We start from the raw sequence: 24276 nt of genomic DNA, 5'->3' as shown, positions 1-24276 counted from the left end.
CTCATAGATTTAGCTAGACTCACTGGCAGATGAGCGTCCATGATCTGCCTGTCTCTGCTTGTCAGTGACGGGGTTACAGACAATGCCATCATGTCCAGCTTCTATGTAGGTGTTGGAGATGAAAGCCAGTTCTTCATATCTATGTGTCGGGTACTTTACCAGGTGAGTCATCTCCCCAACATATGTATTATTTTTAATGAAATTGGTGGCTTGGAAGAGTGGACTGAATAAGAAAGAAACCTTTAAAACTCTATTTAGGAAGATGTGTGTGAATAGAAGAAACTCAAGCTTTGTTGATCTTGAGAAGATAACCTACACGGGGATAAAAGAAATTAAGATTAGTCTATGCTGGTGTTGAATGCCTAAGTGGGTTCTAGTATCAAGTCCAGGAGGAGGTGGTTCAGAAATACAACGGAGAAATATCACGTTTACATTGACACAGTTTTGATATGGCTCTCTGTAGAATATCTACTTGTCTTGGTCAGGGTTCTAATGGTGTGAAGAAGCACTGGTAACTCTTCTAAAAGAGAGCATGTAATTGGGGGCTTTCTCACGGCTTCAGAGATCCAGTCCATTATCACCAGGACACGTGGAAAGCATGGCGGCCAGTAGGCAGGCGGACAGCAGAAAAGAGGAGTGCGCATCTTCTGCCGGCTTTTTGAAACTGAAGTCCACTCCCGCAACACGCGTCCTCTAACAAAGCCACACCTCCTAAGATCTACTCAGATAGGGCCACTCCCTGGTCACTAAGCATTCAGATAAACAAACCGAGTGGGGTGGGGTGGGGCGTTCGTATTCAAGCCACCTCACCAACACATACGGGTCAGGAAAATAAACTGGATTCTAAATTAATATTAGTGTCAATGTCACAGAAGTCGTGCTTGAAGCTTTAATTTTTTTTTCTTTTTTTTCGGAGCTGGGGACCGAACCCAGGGCCTTGCGCTTGCTAGGCAAGCGCTCTACCACTGAGCTAAATCCCCAACCTGGAAGCTTTAATTTTTAAGGAATTAACTTAATCATGTGCATTTAAGAACAGAGGTATTTTTTAACTACCGTTCTGCAAACTCATGGTTTAAAATTTTCCTTCTTCTCCTATACAACCCCCAATATCTTTGCTAGGGCTTCTGAAATTATAGTTTCACTGATGCGGTCACTCACTTAAGGCACATATATGAACTGTGACGATATGGACCTTTTATGGTGCTTTATACCTATACTATATTTGAGATAGAAACCCAATTCATGAACTGCATATACAGTTCGAGAAGAAAGAAAGAGGTATCGTTGGAAAAGTAGTGAGGTCTATTATACAAAGAAAATTCAGCCCCAGATGTTGGAAGGAGTGACTTAGCACATTCTTTAAATAAAGAAATATTCAGATTACAACATTAAAAAAAATCAGTGTCATGTTATGATTTAGATGTGATTATCCAAACAATAATAACTTAATGAAATACTTCAAAGTAAAATAAATTTTGGTGAGTAATTGTCGATTCTGTTTTAAATGGGATTCGTATGCTTAAATATCAAGATGTCCCCACGGAATGATTTAGGGCTCTGAAAACTAATGTAAGATGTTCACTCAAACAAGAATTCTAAGCTAAGTTTGGGAACGCTAGCAGGAAAAGAAGGGAATTGCACATTGTGAAATACCCCCAGCTGTTATCCTGGCCACCATGGGTAAGGCGCTAAACTTAGCACATCCAAACAGCAGTCCCAGGAACTTCATTTTCCTGTGTATGCGAATCAAAAGTGCACCTTCTATGTGAATTGACTTTTAAAATCTAACGTATTTCGGTCTTACTTCCAACTCAATTTCGTTTGAAAGGTCAATTATGACCTTAATTTTGCCCGTCGTATCTTCTGATTTCTTCGGGGGGATGTTAAATAAGAGCTTTTGGAAAGTCACGCTCACCTCCCACCGCCTACGTGCCAGATCCCACCTGCTGTCTTTGTCAATCAGCCAGTACGGAGACCATCCATGTAAACTACTAAATTGATACGTACTAGGATAGCTAGGTATCTTCAAAACCTACACACATGCTCACACGTGAGACAATCAAGGAGCTCATACCACCTGCAGAAATTAAACAGAAAGAAGAGAATGAAGTAGTGAAAACCAAACCTGGAATACAGCACACACGTGTGCGCTCGCGCGCACACGCACACACATACACACACATACACACACACAAGTATGCACACGTGCACACACATGGACTCACAGGCACATGTGCACACACACACATGCACACGTTCATGCTGCACACATTTAGAGAAACCTTGCATGGAGAAACAACATTGTGAAAAACCAAGAAGTTTATTTAGAAGATAGAAAGATCTGTGAGATGTTTACGCCTTTATACTTTTGTTTTTGGTTTTAGTGTAGGAGTAGGAGCAACTTCATGGAAACAGAGTAGAAACAGACAGCTGGGGAGTGCCAGGGAGCCATGAGAACAGCTTAACTGTAGGTAAGGCATCCAGGACCAGAATACACAGGGTCTCAATACTGCAGGGCGTGCAGACGTAAGCTAGTTATAGTACGGTACTGAGATCTCACTTCAGGGGTTTGATTGATCTGACCTGGCACCACAGCAAGCACAACACTGAAACTGGTGCAGACGAAAGGACTTTTGCGCTTTCACAGTCTCCTGAAGTCAGTCCTCTGCCCAAGGAATACAACTGTGGTTAGTCCTCTGACACCTCACGTTCTACGGCCATGAATGACAACTGGGTGTTTCCAGGGCTTGATTACTCTAGCTGATGTCAGATTCAGAGCTGTCAAATTGCAAGATCACTCTTAGTTGAAATGATCTACTCCTAGGTATTGCAAGGGCTGACTTGCCTTATGCAAGTCCTCTGTTACCTTCCGTTGCTCCCTTTCTTTCCTCAATTGTCTCTCTGAGCCTTCTCTAACCCTAGGGCTGTGAGAAACCACACTGATGCTCCCTGACCTATGACTGTCCCATGTTTTCAGGCTGGGGGTAGCTCAGTTATCAAGATTGCCCTTCAAAACGGCTCCCGGCCATTGCTCTTTGAAGAATGGGATTTCTCTACACTTCTTACCTATCCACTGATGTAATCATGTCTCATCAGTACCTAAAGCTGGATTGTAGGCTGGTCATAAGTTTATAACTACCCATCAGTTATCTCTTGACTAGCTTATATTTTGGAAAAGGCTTCCTTCATTAGGTTTTTCATTTATTTTAAATATATATTTTAAACTTTAAAGATGTTATTTATTCTATTTTGTGTGAACAAGTGTTTTTTATCTACATATATGTATGTATGTGCACCACATGAATGCCAAGTGCCCACACGGATCAAAAGAGAGTGTCAGATCCCTTGGAACTAAAATGATGGATGGTTGTAAACCACCATGTGGTTGCTGGGAACTGAATCCGGGTCTTCTGCAAGACCATGTGTTCTTAACCATTGAGCTACCTCTCAGCCAGTCACCATACAAAGTAGCAGGTTTCCTCATGACATCTGTATCCTTCTGTACAGGTATACATACATACATAGTTTCATACATACCTGCTTCTCTCTCCCATCTCCCTGTTCTCCCAATTTGCACCCCTCTAGTTTCCCTATTTCTCCTTCCACTTTGCTATCACATGTGTCCTGTTACCTTCCTCACCCTCTTTTCTTAAAACTTCCTTTTCCTTTGAGGAGCTCCTTTCTATTTTCCTGATCTCTACTTCCACTCATTCGTACATAAATATACATACATGAAAAGTAATTGCTATGATCTTCATGTAAGAGAAAGCATTTTGTATTTGTCTTTCTGATCCCAAATGACTATGCTGAATGTGGGTTTTTTTTTTTAAATATTTTCATTCATCTTACTACTAATTTCATTTTTATTTACAGCAGAATAAAACCATATAGTTTATGTGTACCATATTTTCATTATCCAGTCATGAAATTATGACTGATCTAGGCTGATTCCTTGCAATTGAGAATAGAATACCAGGAAACATTGCTATACAAGTGTCTCTGTGGTGGATAAAGTGTCCTTGCGGTGGGTGACCAGAAATGCTATAGCTGGGTCATATGGTGGTTCTTTTTGTAGGTTTTGAGAACCCTTCATATTGATTTCCATGTGACCCTACCATTTTGTCCTCTTGCCTAAACTGAATAAGGGTTTCACGTCACTCTACTGAAGCTCTTGTCATTTGTGTCCCTAATGGTAGCTATGCTACACTGGGTAAGATAGAATCTCAGAGTGATTTGAATCTGTATTCTTTACTGAGGGCTAAAGAGCCTTAACACATTTAATTCACTTGTTGGTATTTCTTCTTCTGAGAAACATCTGCTTAATCCATTGGCCTATCCATTGGTTGACAGAAGTTTGTGCAGTTCTTTGTATATTCCTACATTAACTCTTGTCTGAGATGTAGCTGATGAAGATTTTCTCCAACTCTGTTCATTATGTTGATGATTTTCTTTTCTGTGCAGGCGGCTTTTATTTTCTTGAAATCTGATTTGACATTTTGGGGGCTACCTGCATTACTGGGGTTTTACTCAGAAATATCTGGCCTATGCCTATACCTTGAATTGTATTTTGTACTGGAGCAGGGGTAGCCTCCCAACAGCCAGACACCTGAGGAAAAGTGACTCTCCCTCTCTTGGAAGCTATCGGTTTCCCATATCTCAACTCATGATGAATCCATGATCCCCTATCCTACTCGTGCTTTGATTTTGTCTGGCTTCACCTTCGCAGGTCTTCTGCTCCTAGTCAGGACCACTGTCATTTTACAGGCACATATATTCTACTTCCTTAACTGTGTTTATGCATTTTATTATTATTATTGAGACATGAGGTTTTTCTGTTTACTTGTTTGCTTTTCTCCTTGGTTTCTATATTTGCTCTTTTTCTCTCTATATTTTCAGTATTGCTGGGTTTTTTAAATACTTTGTGTCTTGTTTTCTATTCCCCTTCTTATGTGATCTTGACAGTATGTTTTAACTCTGTCAATGGTGAGAAATGATTTCTTTCTAATGAAGCAAGTTTTAAATTTATCTCTTTTAAAATCACCTCTTGCTCCTGTCTCTTCCTTCAACGATGTTCTCAAGTCTCCATCTTCTTGTATTATTCCATTTAACATAGTTTTCTATTTCTCGCCTTCCCTTAAAACTCTACTTACACGTGCACACACACACACACACACACACACATGCATGAACACGCACACACACACACACACACACACACATATTCCTAATTTAATTAAACAACAAAAATAAAGGTCTGACAGGCCCTTATACAATAATAGCTCATGATTGTAATATTCCAATATCATCAGTAGGTAGATAATCTGAACAGAATATCAAGGAAAACTAACAGGTAAACTATACCTTGTATCAAACAAGATTAACTGATCATATATATATGTAATATATATATATATATATATATATATATATATATATATGTAATACTTTGCCAAAGATACAAAATACCCTTTCCTCTTAGCAGCCCATGGAACATTCTTTAAAACAGATTGCATTCAAGCCATGGATCAGGCCTAATAAGTGTAAAAGTATAAAAGAATGACAATAATCTATGGTATCTTATAAGGACAAAAGGAAATAAAAGTAGAAATCAGTAACAAGCAAACCACAGGGACCATACAATTACACAGAGACTTAACCACACACTCTTCAACAACAAGTGGATCTTTGAAAAATTGGCGAGTAAAACTTAAGAAATCAGTATCAAATGAGAATGAAAGCAAAATTACTAAAAACTTTGTTATACAAATACAGAGGTTCTAAAAGGCAAGTGTATGGCTATGCATGTTCACGTTAAAAAGTCCAGAAAGATCCCAAGTACACAACCTAATGATAGTTCTCAATGTCTTAGGAAAAAAGGGGCCCCAAAGCATTAGATGTCAAGAATTAATTAAAAAAAAATAAAGCAGCGATTTTTGAAATGGGTGCTAAAAGAACAATACGTAAGATCAAACTAGAGGTGATCCTTGGGAAGACAGAAATTCAACTGAGGAATTGTTTTGTAGAAAACAAGAAATATAAGTTTAGAAGTCTAAGGAAAACCACAGCATTACTTTTAATGTGGACTGCAGCTGACGAAGCACAGACAATTCGGTGCTGGGACCCTTTGACACCCTTACGATTAATGACATGATCTTAACTTTAACATTTGCAGAATGCACTAGCAAAGAACTAGAGGATGCAAATGTGGTGCTAGCTGAAACAGAGCTTGCTGAATTACAAGCCTTCCCTAAAGATGCCACAGCGATCGAACTCCGAAAGCATCTAGTGATGTTGCAAATAACACAATTTGTTGATGTCCCAAAACAGACCTCCCCACCTCAAAACTGCAATTAGCATAAAATAACTGTATCTTTGAATGTAATGCAACATTAAATATTTCTATATTGTGCTGTGCACGTTGTGTCTCCCCACCTTCTAACAAAAGGTTTTAGGTTTTGGGGATGAAGTTTGTTAAAACGGAGACTTATAGATTGGAACTTTTTCAAATTGGGTTTCATATACTGTTAGATATAACATTTTAAAAACTAGCATATTTTACATTTGAATGTGCAATTATATTATAGATTTGGTAGGAGAATAGATTTGCTATCTTTTCTGCAACTATAAAAATCCGTGAGCTTGGTTGATTCTACGTCAAGTTGTCCTGGGATGCCCTCGCTACATCGATAAAATGAGGAGCCTCCATAAGAGGATGCTAATTTGAAGCTTGGATTAGCCCAACACTCCAGTCTCAGGTTACCTAAGAGTTACCCCGATGCTGACTCCCAGCTGTCAGGGAGTGGACCAGTGTCAGGAGCTCGGGTGGTCTCCAAACTTTTTAAACTGCAGATCCACACCAACACAACGTTTTAAGAATACGTCATTGAGATGTTTAAAATCCTTGGTTCTGATCACATAAAATGTGTGCCTTGACTTCGTATGACATCATTCAGGCATCGCCCACCAACGCTGCTTTTGACACCTTAGCTCAGAGGCCAAACATCGTATGGAATAAATTGTACCGTTTTAGTGTGTATGCAAAGTTTCCACACAAGAAGCTGCCAGTGTTCTCTAGGAGAAGCCCAAGGAGGTCTTTGTCCCTGGGCCCTCCTCATTGTCATACAGTGCAGTTCACAAGCATCTTTTGGGTGGTCCATTCTGTCCAGGGTTCCAGCAGTTTCTGCTCCCAGTAAACAGGTCACAGTTGCTGTATCATTCAAGACCATCGGTCTCCCCAGTTTTCAGGGTGATATTTCGTCTCATGTTCTCAGTTCCTTTTGCTCATTAGCTCTCAGATCTGAAAATGTCTTTATTTTTTAGAAAATGGATTCCAAGAAGGTTGCTCTCAGTTCCTTGATGGGTTCAAAACGTCTCACTAATTCTCGTGTGGTTGAGCATTGTGGCACCTGGTGTTGTTGCAAGGGTGAGGGTGACACCCTGCAAGGACCGGGTGCTTCAGAGCTGAAACTGCCCCTGTGCTTCTCCTGGGTCTTCTTCATTTTTTGAGCATGTCCTTCCTTATTGAGGGTTAGAGCCTTACCTTGTTCTCACCCTGACTATAGATAGCCGTATCTTCAAGGTCTATTGTCTTCTTTCTGTGGAAAACAATATTTACAATGAAGATCTGGGAGCTGTTGGTCATTTCCATTGTGCCTTTGCGCCTAGAACTTCCAAGCCTGGAGATAAAGTGTGCATATCAAGCATATATATATATATATATATATATATATATATATATGTATGTATGTATATATATACATACATATCTTGTATTTATAAGTGTGCATATCAAGCATATATATACATATCTGTATATTTACAAGTGTGCATATCAAGCATGTATATATACATATCTTGTATTTATAAGTGTGCATATCAAGTGGGTATATATACATATCTGTGTATTTACAAGTGTGCATATCAAGCGTATATATACATATCTGTGTATTTGCAAGTGTGCATATCAAGTGTGTATATATACGTATCTGTGTATTTACAAGTATGCATATCAAGTGTGTACATATACGTATCTATGTATTTACAAGTGTTTTTTAATGCCTCACATTATACTTCAATAGCACAGGACTTTTTGAGGCATTTCTCTCTAAATGTTTTAATTCTTTTGATAGTAAGTAACTGTTTCTTATTACTTTGAGTGTATATATTTATTTCATCAAACTTAAACTATCCAGAAAGTAGTTTTAGAAATTTCAGCATCATAGAAACTCACACCCCTGACATGCTTATTCCCCCTGAGAAATCTCTCTCTTGTCTGCTTCCCAAGCCACCCTGCATCTATCCCAGAAGCAATCACAGCCAAACTTTTTTCACACAAGTTTAATTAGTTCCATCTCTTCTAGAATGTCACATAAACAGAATTGCATAGTATATTACTGTCTATACCTGGATTCTTTTATTTAGCATAACATCTGTAAAAGTCACCCTAACTTCCTAAATATGATTACTGTAAAGAACAAATACATCATCTGTTTTGTAGAAATTACTATTTTTACAAAATCAAAACATTCCTCTTTAAAGAGATACAAATTTCACATATTTTTTTTCTTCAAGAAATGTCAATCTTATCATCTTTAACTGCGTGGATGGGTGAATACCTGTCTCCTTCCCTGGGTGCTGATGAACATGTTTTCCTGTGTTTACTAGCCATGTGTCTGTTCAGGTTTCACCTGGGTTTTAAATTGAATTGCTCATCTCTTTTATTTTCATACTTTGTGGGAGCCTCTAATATGTTCCTTCTACAAGCACTTTAATAAAAAGAAGTAAGTTTTGTAAGTGTCTGCCCGTCTTTGTGGCCAGCTTATAGATTATTGTCAACAGGATCCTTTGGTGACTAGAAGTTGTTAAAACCATTTTCATTTAACATTTTTAATGATCAAATATATTTTTAGTATCTCAGTCTTTAATTGTCTATCTCTTTTTAAAGCCGAATTTCAATCATTCCAAGATTGAGGTGTTCTCTTTGGGAACTTGTTGGGAATGAGGGTTTCTGCTGGAGAGGGAGAAATGAGAGATGGTAATGAGGGAGGGGTGGAAAATCAACAAATCCATTATAAACAGGGAGGGATTACCAAAGAAACCCAGAAATGGGAAAGGCACAGGAAGAGTAAATTATGCTAAATCCTCTATTTTCTTCGGGAAATATGAAGTCTCCTGTTGACCTTCTTTTCAGACTAATTAGCATTTATGTATTGTGCAACGTAGGAGTAATCAATGTTTACTACTTTCTGTGCATTTATTTAGTAGTCCCAGCACTATGTTGAACAGACCTTTTCTGTACCATTAAATTCCCCTGGTACCTTAGTTTTTCTTTTTTAAATCAACTAAATATTAACATTTAGTTAATTTCTAAGCTTTCTATCCTGTTATTTTGTTTTTTATTTACTCTTACACCAATGCCATAATCTCATTCACTGTAATTTCTCAGTAGCTATCGTGATCAGATCAAATCTGTCTCTTTCCCCTCCAAATTATTCTGATTCTTTTCAGCGTTTTTTAAACTTGCACAACGATTTTGGAATGTGGGTTAAGGTTATAGTTCACTCAGCCGCAGAGTTCTAACCTACCCTGCTCATAGCGGTGAACCACAGAATAAAACACCAAGAACCCCTTGTTAGTTTGTTTTGTCTTAAAAAGCTAAACTTGGACTATTACTTGGATTTTATGTAATCTATAATTAAATTAAAAGAAAACTGCAATTTTAGCTGTATTAATTTTTTAATAGATCAGCCTAACTTATTTTGGTCTTAGCTTCTCTTAAAAATGTTTTGGTTTTTTATGTATTAATTTCACATATATACTTAACACACATTGTTTAATGATGTAGTCTCCCTAAGTACTTCAGAATTGTGTTATTTTAATTTCCAATTGTTGATTATAGATAAATGGAAATTGTTGCATATAATAGAACCTTACTATACAAAGTTATTCTATTTCCTTATGAATATTAGTAATTGGTTTTGTTTCTTAGGATATTTCTCTATAAATAAGGTTAATAAGGTTTTACTTAATGTTCAATTTTTATAAATTTATTTCTTTTTCTCGCCTCTTTTCACTAGGTCAGAGTCTCAGGGCAGCCATGTGTAGAACTAACAAGAGTGGCCACCAGCAGTGAAGGAATCTCTCTTTCTCCACAGTGTTTGATGTCATTAGTTCTCTTTAGGACAGCCATTCTGAATAGGCTGTAAAGGAACCTCAAAGCAATTTTAATTTCCATTTATTTGCTGGCTGAGGATGTCGAACATTTCGTCAAATATTGGTTGGCCACTTTTAGTCTCTTTGTTCCGTTCCTTGGCTCACCTATTGATTCGTTTTGTTTTTTAATTTCTCTAACGTCTTTTATTTTTAGAATTTTATACATGCATTCCCTGTGTTCTTACCAAAGCACTCCCCATTCCTGTTTCTCGGATTCTTCCCACGCGACTTTCTCTCCAGATTTCATGTTAATTTCTCAGCCCAGCTTAGTTCTTCCAATGTGCGCAGATGTGGGGTTTTCACTAGAGCGTGTATGCCCTCTCAGTGGCTACTTCCCTGAAGTAAACTGGCTTTCTTTTCCTCAAAAGCCATCAAATGTGGATTGTTCCTTTTCTCAGAATGGAAACTCATGGCACCCCTCCCCAGTCCATGGTAGAATCTTGGCTGGCTTGATCTTGCGCGAGTCGTACACATGCAGCCATGGGCTCTGTGAGTACGTGTGTGGCATGGACCTGGAGTGTCCGAAAGACACTCTTTCCCTGCAATGCTTTATTTGGTTCTTTATTTCTGTAGTTCTTTATACAGTCTGGATGCTAATCCTCTATTTGCAATGGAGGTGCAAAAAACGTGTTTTTCCTATCTGTGGGTTCTGATAATATCTTCTTTGGTGTGAGGAAGCTTTTTAACTTTAAGTAATCATATTTAGGGGTTGTTTCCTGTGGTGGCAGAGTCCTTTCTAGACATTCCTTGCCTGTATCTTGAGTGGTTTTGCCTATCTGCCCCTAGAAACATCAAAATTCCAGGCTTACACTAATGCCAGGGACCCATTTCAGTTGCCTTGTGTGCAGGTGAGACTACAGCGCTATTTCATTTCCCCTACAGGTGTAAAGAGAATTTTCTCAGTACCTTTGACAAAAGATTATTTTTTTTCCTCTGTATAAACTTGATACTCTTGTTTTTAAAACTGAGTCTATGTAGCTGTGTAAGTTTACTTCTGGGCTCTGTTCTATCCCATGGGTCTGCATGCTGTTTTGTATGAGTGCCGTGATGGTCTGTTATTACAGCTTTGCAGTATAATTTGAAATCTGGTATTATTACGATTCAAACATTTCTCCTTCCAGTAAGGTTATTCGGGGTCCATTGTGCTCTCCTTCCTACTCACCCACTCCTGCCTCAGTGCCCTAGCATTCCCCTACACCGGGGCATCCAGTCTCCACAGTACCAAAGGCCTCTCCCTCCATTGATGTCCAACAAGGCCATCCTCTGCTACATATGCTGCTGGAGCCATGGGTCCCTCCATTTTGAACTCTTTGGTTGGTGGTTTAGTCTCTGGGAGCTCTGGGGATGGGTTATGGAGGGTGGGGGTCTGGTTTGTTGATACTGTTGTTCTTCCTTTAGGGTTGCAAACCCCTTCAGCTCCTTCAGTCCTTACCCTAACTTCTCCACTAGGACCCCGCTCTCAGTCTGATGTTTCCTTGCATTCATCCTCATCTGTATTGGTCAGGATCTGGCAGAACCTCTCAGGGGACAGCTATATCAGCCTCCTGTCAGTAAGCACTTCCTGGCATCAACAATAGTGACTGAGTTTAGTGTCTGCAGATCTGGATCCCTAGGTCGGACAGTCTCTGAATGGCCTTTCCTTCGGTTTCTGTTCCACTCTTTATCCCTGCATTTCCTTTTGACAGGAGGAATTCTGGATTAACTCAAAGGTTGCTCCAACATATAACAAGGACACTTGTTCCACTGTGTTCATAGCAGCCTTATTTATAATAGCCAGAAGCTGGAAAGAACCCAGATGCCCCTGAACAGAGAGATGGATACAGAAAATGTGGATGCTACAGTCCTACTCAGAAGAGGGAAGAAAGTATGCTCGGGGAGTAGAGGAAAAGAGGAGAGAGAGGGAAGGAGGAACAGTGCAGATATGGGAGGAGATGGGTCAGGAATTTGAAAGGAGGAGAGTAGCAGTGGGGGAGGGGGAGCTGGCAGTAGCCACTGCAAAGTCCCAGAAGCCAATGACCCAAGAGGTTTCCAGGACCTAACAGAGAGGACATTCACCAAATTACCTAATAAAGGGAAGAGAGAACATTTAGAGACCATTTCCAGTGGATAGTCACTGCCCCTGGTTGAGGGATGGGGCCACCCACCCACCCCAAGGCAACTCTTATAAGGGACAACATTTAGTTGGCACTAGCTTACAGGCTCAGGTGTTCAGTCCATTATCATCAAGGCAGGAAGCAGGGCAGCGTCCAGGCAGGCATGTCACTGGAGAAGCTGCGAGTTCTACATCTTGATCTGAAGGGAAAGAAGAGAAGACTGACTTCTAGGCAGCTATGAGGAGGGTCTCAAAGCCCACCCACACAGTAACACACTTCCTCCAACAAAGCCACACCTGTTCCAACAAGGCCACACCTTTTAATCCTGCCACTCCCTGAGCCCAGCATATTCAACCTCCACACTTGCTTTTGATTTTTTTTCCAATTTTGTTATTAGTATATAAAACATATTGCTGATCTTCGTACAGTGATTTTTGTATCCTGATGCTTGGCTGAATGTTTATCAGGCCTGAGGGCCTTCTCATTAGTATCTGAGATCTGTTAAGCATAGGAACATATCCTGGATAGACACAGATTAACTTCTACTCCTACCTGTGTCCCTTCCTTACTGCTCTAAGAAGGTGAGTACTGCATTGAACAAGTGTAGAGAGCAGGCACCCTTCTTCATTCCAGTTTTCAGAAGGAATGCTGTGGTAGTTTGAATAAGAATAGCCCCATTTATTTGAATGCTGGGCCATCAAGGAGTGGCACCACTTCAGAGGGATTAGGAGCTGTGGACTTGTTGGTGAAGGTTGTTATGGATTTATTGGAGGAAGTATGACACTGGGGGTAGACTTTGGGGAATTCAAAAGACCAAGCCACTTCCAGTGTGTCTCTCTTCCTGCTGTCTACAGATCCAGATGTAGAACTCCCAGCTTCTTCTCAAGTACTATGTCAGCCTGCATGTTGCCATGTTCCCAACTGTGATAATGAGGACTAAACTCCTAAACTGTAAGCAAGCCCCAATTAAATGCTTTTATTTATAAGAATTGCAGTGGTCATGGTGTCTCCTCACAACAACAGACCACTGACTGAGACAAATGCTCTCAGTTCCCCCCACCCCCCATTTAGGACAATCAGGGCTACAAATCTGTCATAATAGTCTTTATCATGTTGGGATATATTCCTTTTATTCATAGTTCTTTTGGGACTTATGTTATAAGGGAGCAGTGAGCTATATTGATGGCCCTTTCTGTTAGCCTTGAGATACTTATATAATTTCTTTTTTTTCAATCAACTTACTTTTTGAATTACATGTGTTGATTCTCGTATTTTGAATCAAATTTCATTCACTCCTGGGATAAAACCAACTTTTTATGGTATATAACCATTTTAATAGGTCTATGAATTTAGCTTGTAAAAGTTTTAGGGAGAACTTTTGTTGTGTCTCTGTTCTTTGGGTAATTTGGCCTTTAGTTTTCTTTCTTTCCTTTTTTTCATCTTTTTATTACATTTATTTATTTATTTATTTATTTATTTATTTTATTTATTTATTGAATGTCAAATATCAGCCCTCCTCCTCCCAGTACCCCCTTATATATAGCCTCCCCAAATTCTATTCTCCTCTTTCCCTTTGCGAAGGGGGAGCCCTCCTCTTGGAATCCTCATCTAATTTTAGAATCAAGGTAACATTGGTGACTTAGCTAGGGTTTCACTGCTGTGAAGAGACACCATGACCAAGGTAACTCTTATAAAGGACAACATTTAATTGGGGCTGGTTTACTGGTTCTGAAGTTCGGTTCATTATCATCATGGCAGGAAGCATTCAGCATCCAGGCAAGCATGGTTGTGGAGAACAAACTGTGAGTTCCACATCTTGTTACAAAGACCACAGAAGAAGATTGACTTCCAGGAAGCTAGGTGGAGGGTCTCAAAAACCACCCCCACAGTGACACACTTCTTCCATCAAGGCCACACCTACTCCTACAAAGCCATACCTCCTAATAGTGCCACTCCCTGAGACAAGCATCTTGAATCCACCATAGTTGGCCTTATAAAGTGAGTTTAGAAGCATTCTTTCCCTGTTTTATGTTACTGCTGGTGGATAGCATTACCTAACAATGAATCTATTCCCTGGAAATTTCTTCGTTAAGAAGCTTTACTATTGCTTCAATCAGGTTGATAATTTTCTAATTGTTTTTTATTTGTGTAGAACTTATTAAGTTGATTTTAATTGGTAAATCTTATTCATTTTATGGATTTAAATGTCTAAGAATTTGTCCATTTTTTCTAAATGTTTCAGTTTTATTCTGTTAATAAGTTTTGTAAGTACTCTCTAATAATTCCTCCTATTTAACTAGAATCACTAGCTATTTCTTCTTTTCTACTCTAATTTACATTTGGATCTTTTCTTCTTTCTTTTGGTTACTTTAGCTACAAAATTGTTAATCTTGTTTTGCTTTGTTTTCAAAAATTCCAAACCCTGGATTGAATCTCTGTGTTGTTCTATTAGTCTACATTGCATTGTTTTTTGTCTGATATTTATTCTTCCTTACCATATATTGCTGTTTTGTTTAGTTTGTTCTCATTTGCTGAAGACTATGTAGTTCATCACTGTTGCTTATCTGGAATCTTGAAGAGAACTAATTCAATTGTATCCTAATGTTCTAGCAACCCATTCTTAATTTTCATTCAGCTCTAGGAACTTTAAAATTTCTCCTTAATTTCAACAACAACTTACTAGTTACTCAAGAGTGCGTTGTTTGCTCTCCATGGACTTGTATAATTTCTGGACATTTTCCTGATGTTGGTTTTAAATTTTGTTGCAGTATATACTGATTCCACACAATAAAAATATTTTGATTCTCTTCTACTTGTTAAGGCTTAGTACGTTGCCTAGAATGTGGCCTCTTTTGAAGAAGAAACTATTTGATCACATGAAAAAAATTATTCTGTTTCTATTGGATAGAATGTTCTTTATATAGCTGTTATATCCAGTTGAGTGGTAAGTGATTTAATTCTGTGGGAGTTTTTTGCTATTGTTCACTTTTAGTTTCGTTGCCCTATCTAGAGATAAAAATTGACTATTAAAATCATTGGCTATTATTATTATACCAGGTTCTATTTAAAGTTTTCTCTCTATCATTGCTTATCTTATGATATTGGAAATGTCAGGGTATAATGCATATTATCTTCAGTTGTTGTATCCCTTCTACTACATGCTACCTTTATTAAAATAATTAATATTCTTCATTTCTTGTAATTAATTTTGGCTTAAATACTTTTTCATCAGATAAAGAATAGCTATGAGAGATATTAATTTGGTTCCATTTACTTCCTAGATCAACTTATTGTTTTCTATACTTTGACTCTCAGTCTATTGATGATTTACCAATACATTGTGATTTTCCTAAGATTCCATGCAAAACAGTAAGCTCTCTCCAAGGACTGCTTTAGCTCCATCCAAGTCCCAAATTTTTTTTCATCTTTATTAACTTGAGTATTTCTTATTTACATTTCGATTGTTATTCCCCTTCCTGGTTTCCAGGCCAACATCCCCCTAAGTTCCAAATTTTGACATGACCTATTTTCTTATATTTTTTTGAATGTGTTTATGTTTGATTTTCTGAGACAGGATCTTATTTGATAGCTGAAGCTGGTCCTGAACCACATTTCATTGTTAGATATCATATTTAAGTTCATGTCAAGTATTTCATAACACAGAAATGTAAAAATGCTAAGATCGGCTGACTGGGCATGCTGTCAGATATTCTCTGTATTAAACCTCTTGGCCATCCAGTAGCTTCATTACAATTGAGAAGAAGGTGTGCATGCCTCACTTCTGCTCCTGGGCTGGAGCATAATCAACTTAACAACCTATGGCAGTTCGTCTGATCCAGCACCTTCACACCGGCCAAGCCACCCACAGACTGCTTCCGCCCAATCCCCGAGCTCACTTTAATACCAAGGCAGGCCCTTCCTGACAAGACAGCGGACTCTACAAAAGGCAAATATGGCTTAATGATCCCCACTCCAATCTGTCTTGCAGATTTTTCTGGAAGCATAACCTAGTACTGTTCTGCACAACCTCATTCCTTTATCTCCCTGTTTCTAAGGACATAACGTTACTTTTCTTGTACCCATCCTTGTTTTTCTGATTCTAATAAATTCTGCACACACACACACACACACACACACACACACACACACAAACACACAAACACACACATACACACAGTCCTACACTGGATTCTGTTTTTACCAACAGATGAGTTCAAATTCATCTCCAGCAAATGTCAAAACCCTTCCATGGGCAGTGACTTGTATCCTTTCCTTTGGTTGTCAGCTCAGCTCCTTGCTTCTTGATGTGCTGTTGTTAAGACATACATCATTTTGAGATTAGTAGATAACATAGTTTATGCCTAACATCAATAAATCGTTTGTGCTATATTTTTTTGTTTTCCTTATAAATACGAGCTTTCATGTAGGGTTGTCCACTTCAAACTCAAGAAATTTTCTTAGTATTTTGTAATCAGATCTACTATGCTTAATTATGAATTATTACCTTGAGATTTTTTTCTGTTTTGCTTTGTTCTGTGAATATTTTCATTGGAGATATAATTTTATAATTTTATATTCAACCGTCGATTTAACCATTTCTCATAGGGTGTTAAACATCCTTCTTTATTGTCTAAGTTTCATTGTTTGGAAACATGTGAATATCAATTATTTAGATCCAGTTTCTATATGTGATGCTTAACTTTTCTCTAGTTGCTTGGAATACTGTCTGCTCTCATCAGTTTAACTGTGTAATACTTTCATTTTTATAATTGCTGCTGAACACTTTGAAACTATAAAAATTATGTGTTCTTCAAATTGAAGACTTTCTGAAGATGGAATCTGATAGCATTTGATCCTGGCCAACTAGAAAGTTGCTATATAGGCCAGGCTAGCCTCCAAGGAATGAGGAGCTTCCTGCCTCTCTGCCTCTGCCTCTGCCTCTGCCTCTGCCTCTGCCTCTGCCTCTGCCTCTGCCTCCTCTGCCTCTGCCTCCTCTGCCTCTGCCTCTGCCTCTGCCTCTGCCTCTCTGCCTCTGCCTCTGCCTCTGCCTCTGCCTCTGCCTCTGCCTCTGCCTCTGCCTCTGCCTCTGCCTCTGCCTCTGCCTCTGCCTCTGCCTCTGCCTCTGCCTCTGCCTCTGCCTCTGCCTCTGCCTCCTCTGTGTTGAAATGCCCCCACTAAACCTAACTGTAGAGATCTTTAAAGAATTATTCATTCAAATATTATTTATCTATAATTTAGTCTCTCCCCCCCTTAACTTCTGGAAGGCTAGTAATAAATATTACAATATTTCGTATTGTTTTCATGGGTTCTTAATGCTCTGTTCGTAATTTTCTAACTCATTCTGTGCTCCTCAGATCAACAATTTTATTTATCTATCTTGATGCTGACTAAATATTTCTTCTTCTCCTTCCAACAGAGAAGCCTTTTATTAAACTTCACAATCTCAGCTATCGACTTCTCAGTTTGAGAATTTCTAACTGGTTCTTATTTGTAGATTGGGTTGCATGGTTGTTCATGATTCATTTTCTTAATTATGTTTCTACTATTATTGGATACATTGAAGGTGTACAACAGTCTTGATATGCATATTCATGACAAAATGATTAATAAATTTGAGCATATTTATAAGTCTGTACTATGCTGGAGTTGATTCATTCAAACTACTTTCTTTTCTGGCTAAAAGATTAAATATTACTAGTTTTACACATGTTTACTAATTTTGTCAGTGTTCTAGACATAGTAAATATTATATTGTAGGAATATTGTGTTACAGTATCTTCTCTAAAGAGAACGAATGAATAAACACACACACACACACACACACACACACAGAAAGAGAAAAAGGGAGAGAGAGAGAGAATCTCACTTAGCCTGATGTGACTTTAAACTCTCTACATTGAATATGACCTTGAATTTCTGATTCTCCTGCCTCTTGTGGGAATGACAGGCATGTCAAAACACCAAGTTTTATGCAGCAATAGGATTTAAACCCAGGGTTTTGTGCATACTAGGTACAAGAGAGATATTAAACTTCAGTGTGTGTGTGTGTGTGTGTGTGTGTGTGTGTGTGTGTGTGTGTATGCACGCATGCGCACGTGTGTTTGTATGCCTGCGTGCATGCATGTTTATGTGCATGCATGTGAAAGTTTGAAATGGGGACTCATTTTTAATTTATAGCTGCCCTGGAACTCGATATAGACAAAATCGTCCTTGAGCTCCCAGAAATACACACTCACCTACCTTCTGAGTGCTGGGATTAAAGGCACATGCAACCACTCCTGGCTTTCAGGATATATTTTTTAAATGGTGGTATGTTTAGTTTTACTTAGTAGGCACCATGGAAAAGTAGATCGTGTCCTGGGTAGGAATTTCAAACTAATTAGCACTAACTATTAGATTAGCATCCATGTACTTATGTATTTTTAAATGAATATACTGTTTGTTTTGTTTTGTTGTCAAGACAGTGTTTCTCTGTGTAGTCTTGACTGTCCTAGAACTCTCTCTGTAGACCAAGCTGGCCTTGAACTCATAGAGATCCTCCTGCCCATTGCCTTTGAAGTCTAGGACTAAAGATGTGTGTCACTTTTACTACATAATATAACACATAAACTGTAAGTAAAACCAGGTTTTACTTTCATATAAAATAAAAACCAAGCTTTTTTATTTCTGTGATATCATACATATAAGAAAATCAATTTTCAAAAAAGAAAACATTATTTTGGTGCACATCCCATAGGTCTCTACGAGTAGCAGCATCCATTGCTTTTAGGCCTGTGACAAGGCAAAGATACTGTGCTCCAGAGGAAGGGCAGATACATGCTGCTTACTTCACAGCCACCAGGAAAGCCAAGGAGAAAAAGAAAGCATTGAGTACTAGATACACCCTGTGACAGCACACACGTTAGTAACATACTCTCTCCAAGGAGTCTCTTCTTCCCAACTGCTCAGTCTGCTTTGATGGCATCAAAGGGTTAGTGCATGGATGAAGTAAGTCAACATTCTCATGACCCAATCACTTCAGACTTGCTTCAAAGGGTTAGTGCATGGATGAAGTAAGTCAACATTCTCATGACCCAATCACTTCACACTTGCCACCAGTTGAAGACCAAACCTTCAACACATGAGCCTTTGAACCTTTGAAAAGATTTTTCCTACACAGATCATAATTGGACAAGATCACCTTGAATTAAGCCCAAGCCCTAGTCCTTATTCACTTTGTGGGATTAGAATAGTAAACACACAGACACACACACACACACACACACACACACACACACACACACACACATCTATGTATACATGTAGCACCCAAATTAGAGGTTCTCAACCTGTGGGTCACAGCCTTTGTGTGGGTCTAATGACCTTTTCAAGGGGGTCACCTAGGACTATCTGCACATCCGGTATTTACATGATGATTCATGACACTAGCAAAATTACCTTATGAAATAGCAATGAAAATAATTTTATGTTTGGGATCACCACAACATGAAGAACTGTATTAGAGGGTTATAACGTTAGGAAGGTTGAGAACCACTGACCTAAGCCTTTATTTACCTAAACATGAGTGTATTAATACTATACTCAGTTTATGACCCAACTATACTTACTTATAAGGGTCCATAACTATATGCATAGCATTCGTTATGTATTTGAAATGTCTAAAAGCGTGCCCCTTTTCACACTCACTGCCTAGCCACTTTTCCTATGCATTTATTTCTTTTGTCTAGAAAAGTTACATGACACGGCTCTAGCCAGCAGACATTAAGAGAATCTGGAGGGAGATTTCAGAAGAAAATCTGCTTCCTGGTAAAAGCATAAGATCTCACAGGCACCCCATCCACTCTTTTCCTTTGTAAAATACCAAGTATAATGTTCTTGCTGACTGCAGTTGTCTTAAGTTCAGGAGGAAAAACAAAGAAAATCTCAATTGCTTACGCTATGTCTCCATGACCTTCCAAATCAATGGCAGGACTTTAAAGAGATGCTATGGCAGATACCTGCATTTTATTTACGTTACCATCCACTAAATATTGATTTCTTTGCATCTGAATAACTTCCTACCTTATGCTCTACACCATGGGTTTGTTTTATGTACAATGTATGAGGCTTACCTAAAAATCTAATATCTGTGAACAACCAACAACCAATAAATTTATATTTATTTTTAGTTATTAGAAAGCTAATTTCATCCTGAAAATTTAAGTGATTTCCTTCTGAAATTACTTCAGATGCATTACATGCTTACATATAGTTCAAGAGAAATGAAGAATCATAAAGACAAAAATTATTTTAAGTAAGAAAGAAACCAAATGTAGAGGACTATAGCTATGATCCCAGTACTCAGGAGTCTGAGGTAGAAGGATTAGGAGTTTGAAGACAGTCTCAGTTGCATAATAAGTTTAGGCCAACCTATGGGTGATATGGGAGTGGAGAAATGGCAGACGCCTAGGCACGGAAACGCTGGGATCAGGTGATCTGGCCTTTCCGGCAGAGAAGACACAGAGTCTTGGAAGCTCAGGGTGTTTATTGTACAGAGATGAACAAGGAGGCTGGGTTATTGTTAGCAGATTTTTAAAAAAATGAATCAGGTTATCATGTGCAGCTGAACAAGAATTTTCTGTCTAAGGTTCAGCTAATTTCTTAACAGTCTCTACAGGGGAGCAGTCTGCAGGCTCTAAATGTCTGGAATGAGAAAAGTGATGGTGGGTGTTTCCTGAGTGCTGTCAACACTCATACTCAGTCCCGAGGAAGGTTTTGCCATCCTGCTGAGTCTTACCATGGAAATTTGTGCCAATCCCACAAGTCTGAGACACTGGGGTCCTTGACATGGCCTTGCCTATGTAAAACAAAACATTAGGACTTCATTCGTTCCTTATGCTGGGCTTTCAGTGATGTCGGGTCTCAAAATTATTAAACAAATAAGACAATGAAATAAGTAGGAGAGATTGGCTAAATTTAAACTAGAAACACACACACACACACACACACACACACACACACACACACACACCCCACATGTTATATATATATACATTTGCAACAGAAGGGTCTCACATTTGAATTGAATGTCCTAACGAATAAAGAAATTTGGTCAGTTGCAAGTTAAAAATCCAAGTGAACCTTTTTCCTTTAACGTCAGAAAACAATATGCGAGAGGATCTGGAATGTGGAGATACTGAGCTGCCAAGCTGCGTCTACCTGACCGAGTTACTGGTTCATGTGTACAGGTTTACACGGGCACCAGATTTCACAGGACATCTCGGTCCCACATCTGGCAGAAAGGAATGTACTCACTGAGATCAAGTGGGTTCGTTTGTAAGTTTTTAGCAGTTAAAAATAACTCTTCTGCCGCAAGATTAAAAACTGGAAACCAGGCAGTGTTGGAATCTCAACACAAGCAACAGTATTCTCTCTGTTGGTATTCTCTCTCTCTCTCTCTCTCTCTCTCTCTCTCTCTCTCTCTCTCTCTTCCTCTCTCTCTCCCTCTCTCTCTCCTCTCCCTCTCCTCTCCCTCTCCTCTCCCTCTCCTCTCCCTCTCCCTCTCCCTCTCCCTCTCCTCTCCCTCTCTTCTCCCTCTCCTCTCCCTCTCCTCTCCCTCTCCTCTCCCTCTCCTCTCCCTCTCCTCTCCCTCTCCTCTCTCTCTCCCTCTCCCTCTCCTCTCCCTCTCCTCTCCCTCTCCTCTCTCCTCTCTCCCTCTCCCCCTCCCCCTCCCCTCCCCCTCCCCTTCCCCTCCCCCCCCTCTCTCTCTCGTGGAATACCTTCTTTGTTCCTGCAGGTCTCATGGCTCTTTGCATCAGTTCTGTTCCGTTCCGTTCCGTTCCGTTCTGTTCTCCTCTGTTCTTTGTGGACCACTGCATTTAATTAAGGCTGCTATGTGGGTGAAGGTGGAATTGGACCATGAACATGAGTGGATCCCCAGTGACTACACCCCTGAGAATGGTGCCCCTGCCTGGAGTTGATGTAGGGATGGGCCTTATCCCATAGTGCAATGCTGATAGGCCCTGTCTTTCCAGACAGCTGCTGTTGCTGTGGATTTCTAGGTGCAGCAGACCTGACTTGTCCAAAAGACATTTTCACGGCATTTTTACCCTTCACCATTCTTACATTCTCCACCCGCCCCCCTTTCTCTTCTGTGACGTTCTGTAAGCTTTGGGTTGGGGTTCAAGATGCAGATAGATGTTCCATTGAAGACTGGGGTCACCTGTTCTCAGCACTGACAGAGGCTGTGAGTCGTTGCATTAACCATTGCCCACCTCAAACACAAGCTTGTCCAAAAAGGCTAAGAACCATGCTAATCTATAGACACTAACATATGTCCAAGGCAGTTGGACATCATGTTCATCTAACAATACATCGGTAAGTTCTTCCCTCAGGCCTTGACCTTCATGACCTAGAGCTTTCTTGTGTTCAGAAAGCTCTCAATGCAAGACACCTAGTAGTTGCTTGTAGTTATTTACCATTTCAAGGTAAACATGATTAGGAAACATTGGATATCAATCACATCTTCTGACAGAGAATGGAGAGACAGGCCAATAAGGAGAGAAAATAACTATCTTGTAGCTTTTTTTCCCATTAATTAATTTATTTATTCACCTTACATCCCGATCACTGCCCCCCCTTTCCTGGTCCCCCTCCCACAGTCTTTCTTCCCATGCCCACTCCGACTTCTCCTCTGAGAGGGTGAAAGCCCACCCTGGGTATCCCCCACCCACCCTGGGTATCCCCCACCATGGCATATCAAGTCTCTTCGTTTGTCGCTTTGATCCTGCAGGGTTTGTTATTGTCATTGTTGATGATGTTTTCCTAAGTGAGAGAAAGTTAAAAAAAATCAAAATTGAGCTTCTAAAGGAACACCGTAACCGTTCCACAGAGCCTAGGATAGACACCCAACTATACTGATAGAAGATACTGGCTTCCTGGTGCCTTGAAAACTGGATCACCCTGGCAATAAGCAAAGAATTAGTGTGGCTTCAAGCATTGGGTTTAATTTAAACTTTACAAATTGTGTTAGTTTTTAAATTAAAGGCAGACAGCCATTCTTTGAACTTTGAGGAGATGTGTTTGAATAAACAAATTTAAAGAACACTGTCTTTTAACGTTGCTTTTCATATTTAACAGGAAACCCAGTGGATAGAATTAAAATCCACTCGAGTCTTAAAAGATAATTGGGAAGCTGCTTCCTCTCACCGTTCCTAAATTGTGAGATCAGGACTCTAAGGGCAGAGGCCCTTTGGCTCTGCGGAAACCTTACTGTGAGAACAAGCCCTTGCCATGTTGAGTTACTGCAGCCTCCTGTGGAGGGGAAAGGCAACCTTGAACTCTAGAGTCAGCTACTCCAGAGGCATATTGTTTCATTTTATGAATGAGTGAACTTTCTAAGAAGCATCTCAATCTGTCAATTATTTGTAAACCAGTTCATATCTACCCTGCTCCCAATTAAGACTTTGAAGCTATTCCACAGCCACCAAAATTCTGTCGTTCACCCTGGAGTTCTTTTTTTCCTCCACCTTTAAAGAACGCAAGGAGTATCTCAGCCTACATTTTAAATATGAAGAAGCAAACGTGTGAAGTAAGGAAATAAAAATATACTGGGGATTTTTTTTTTAGAACATACATACTTTTCAAAGCATGTATATTTTAGCAAGCAGCGTGTAACCTTCATGGGAATACAGCCCGTTCCTGTTTTATTCATCAATTCGGTCCCATTCTGGTAGCAGATTCTGGCGTTATAGTAGGCTAAGGAAGCAAATAAATAAATGCTTATTTTTAAGAGATGCATTCTTATGTGGTGAACTACTTTTATACTCATGGAAATGATACCCCTTTTTAAAAATCGGTAAATTAATCTGTCTTTTGGCATCCGCCAAGCATGAGCCCAAAATTCTCTTCAGCTTCTCCTGACTCCCCATAAGACTCAGAGTGCCTATCAGGTAAGACCTCCCATGAAATTAACATTGACCTTTTTTAGCAA

At 39.4% G+C, this 24276-nt stretch overlaps 1 long non-coding RNA gene across 3 annotated transcripts; it reads right to left on the bottom strand.

The window, feature by feature from the left end:
* Window positions 1-7004: 7004 nt before the first annotated feature.
* On the bottom strand, window positions 7005-22385 carry LOC134485972 (uncharacterized). 3 transcript variants are annotated; one of them, XR_010064446.1, is made up of 4 exons: window positions 21600-21783; window positions 16507-16614; window positions 12409-12504; window positions 7005-7595 (listed from the first exon to the last, which is right to left on the bottom strand). It is a non-coding gene; the product is annotated as an uncharacterized LOC134485972 (long non-coding RNA). The 3 variants fall into 3 exon arrangements; XR_010064448.1 differs by lacking the exons at window positions 16507-16614; window positions 21600-21783 and adding an exon at window positions 22064-22385; XR_010064447.1 differs by lacking the exon at window positions 16507-16614.
* Window positions 22386-24276: the final 1891 nt, after the last annotated feature.

Source organism: Rattus norvegicus, chromosome 2, assembly GCF_036323735.1.
Source record: "Rattus norvegicus strain BN/NHsdMcwi chromosome 2, GRCr8, whole genome shotgun sequence".
Taxonomy (NCBI): domain Eukaryota; kingdom Metazoa; phylum Chordata; class Mammalia; order Rodentia; family Muridae; genus Rattus; species Rattus norvegicus.
The sequence above is the reverse complement of the archived record's forward strand: the minus strand, read 5'-3'. Positions and strand labels throughout refer to the sequence as shown.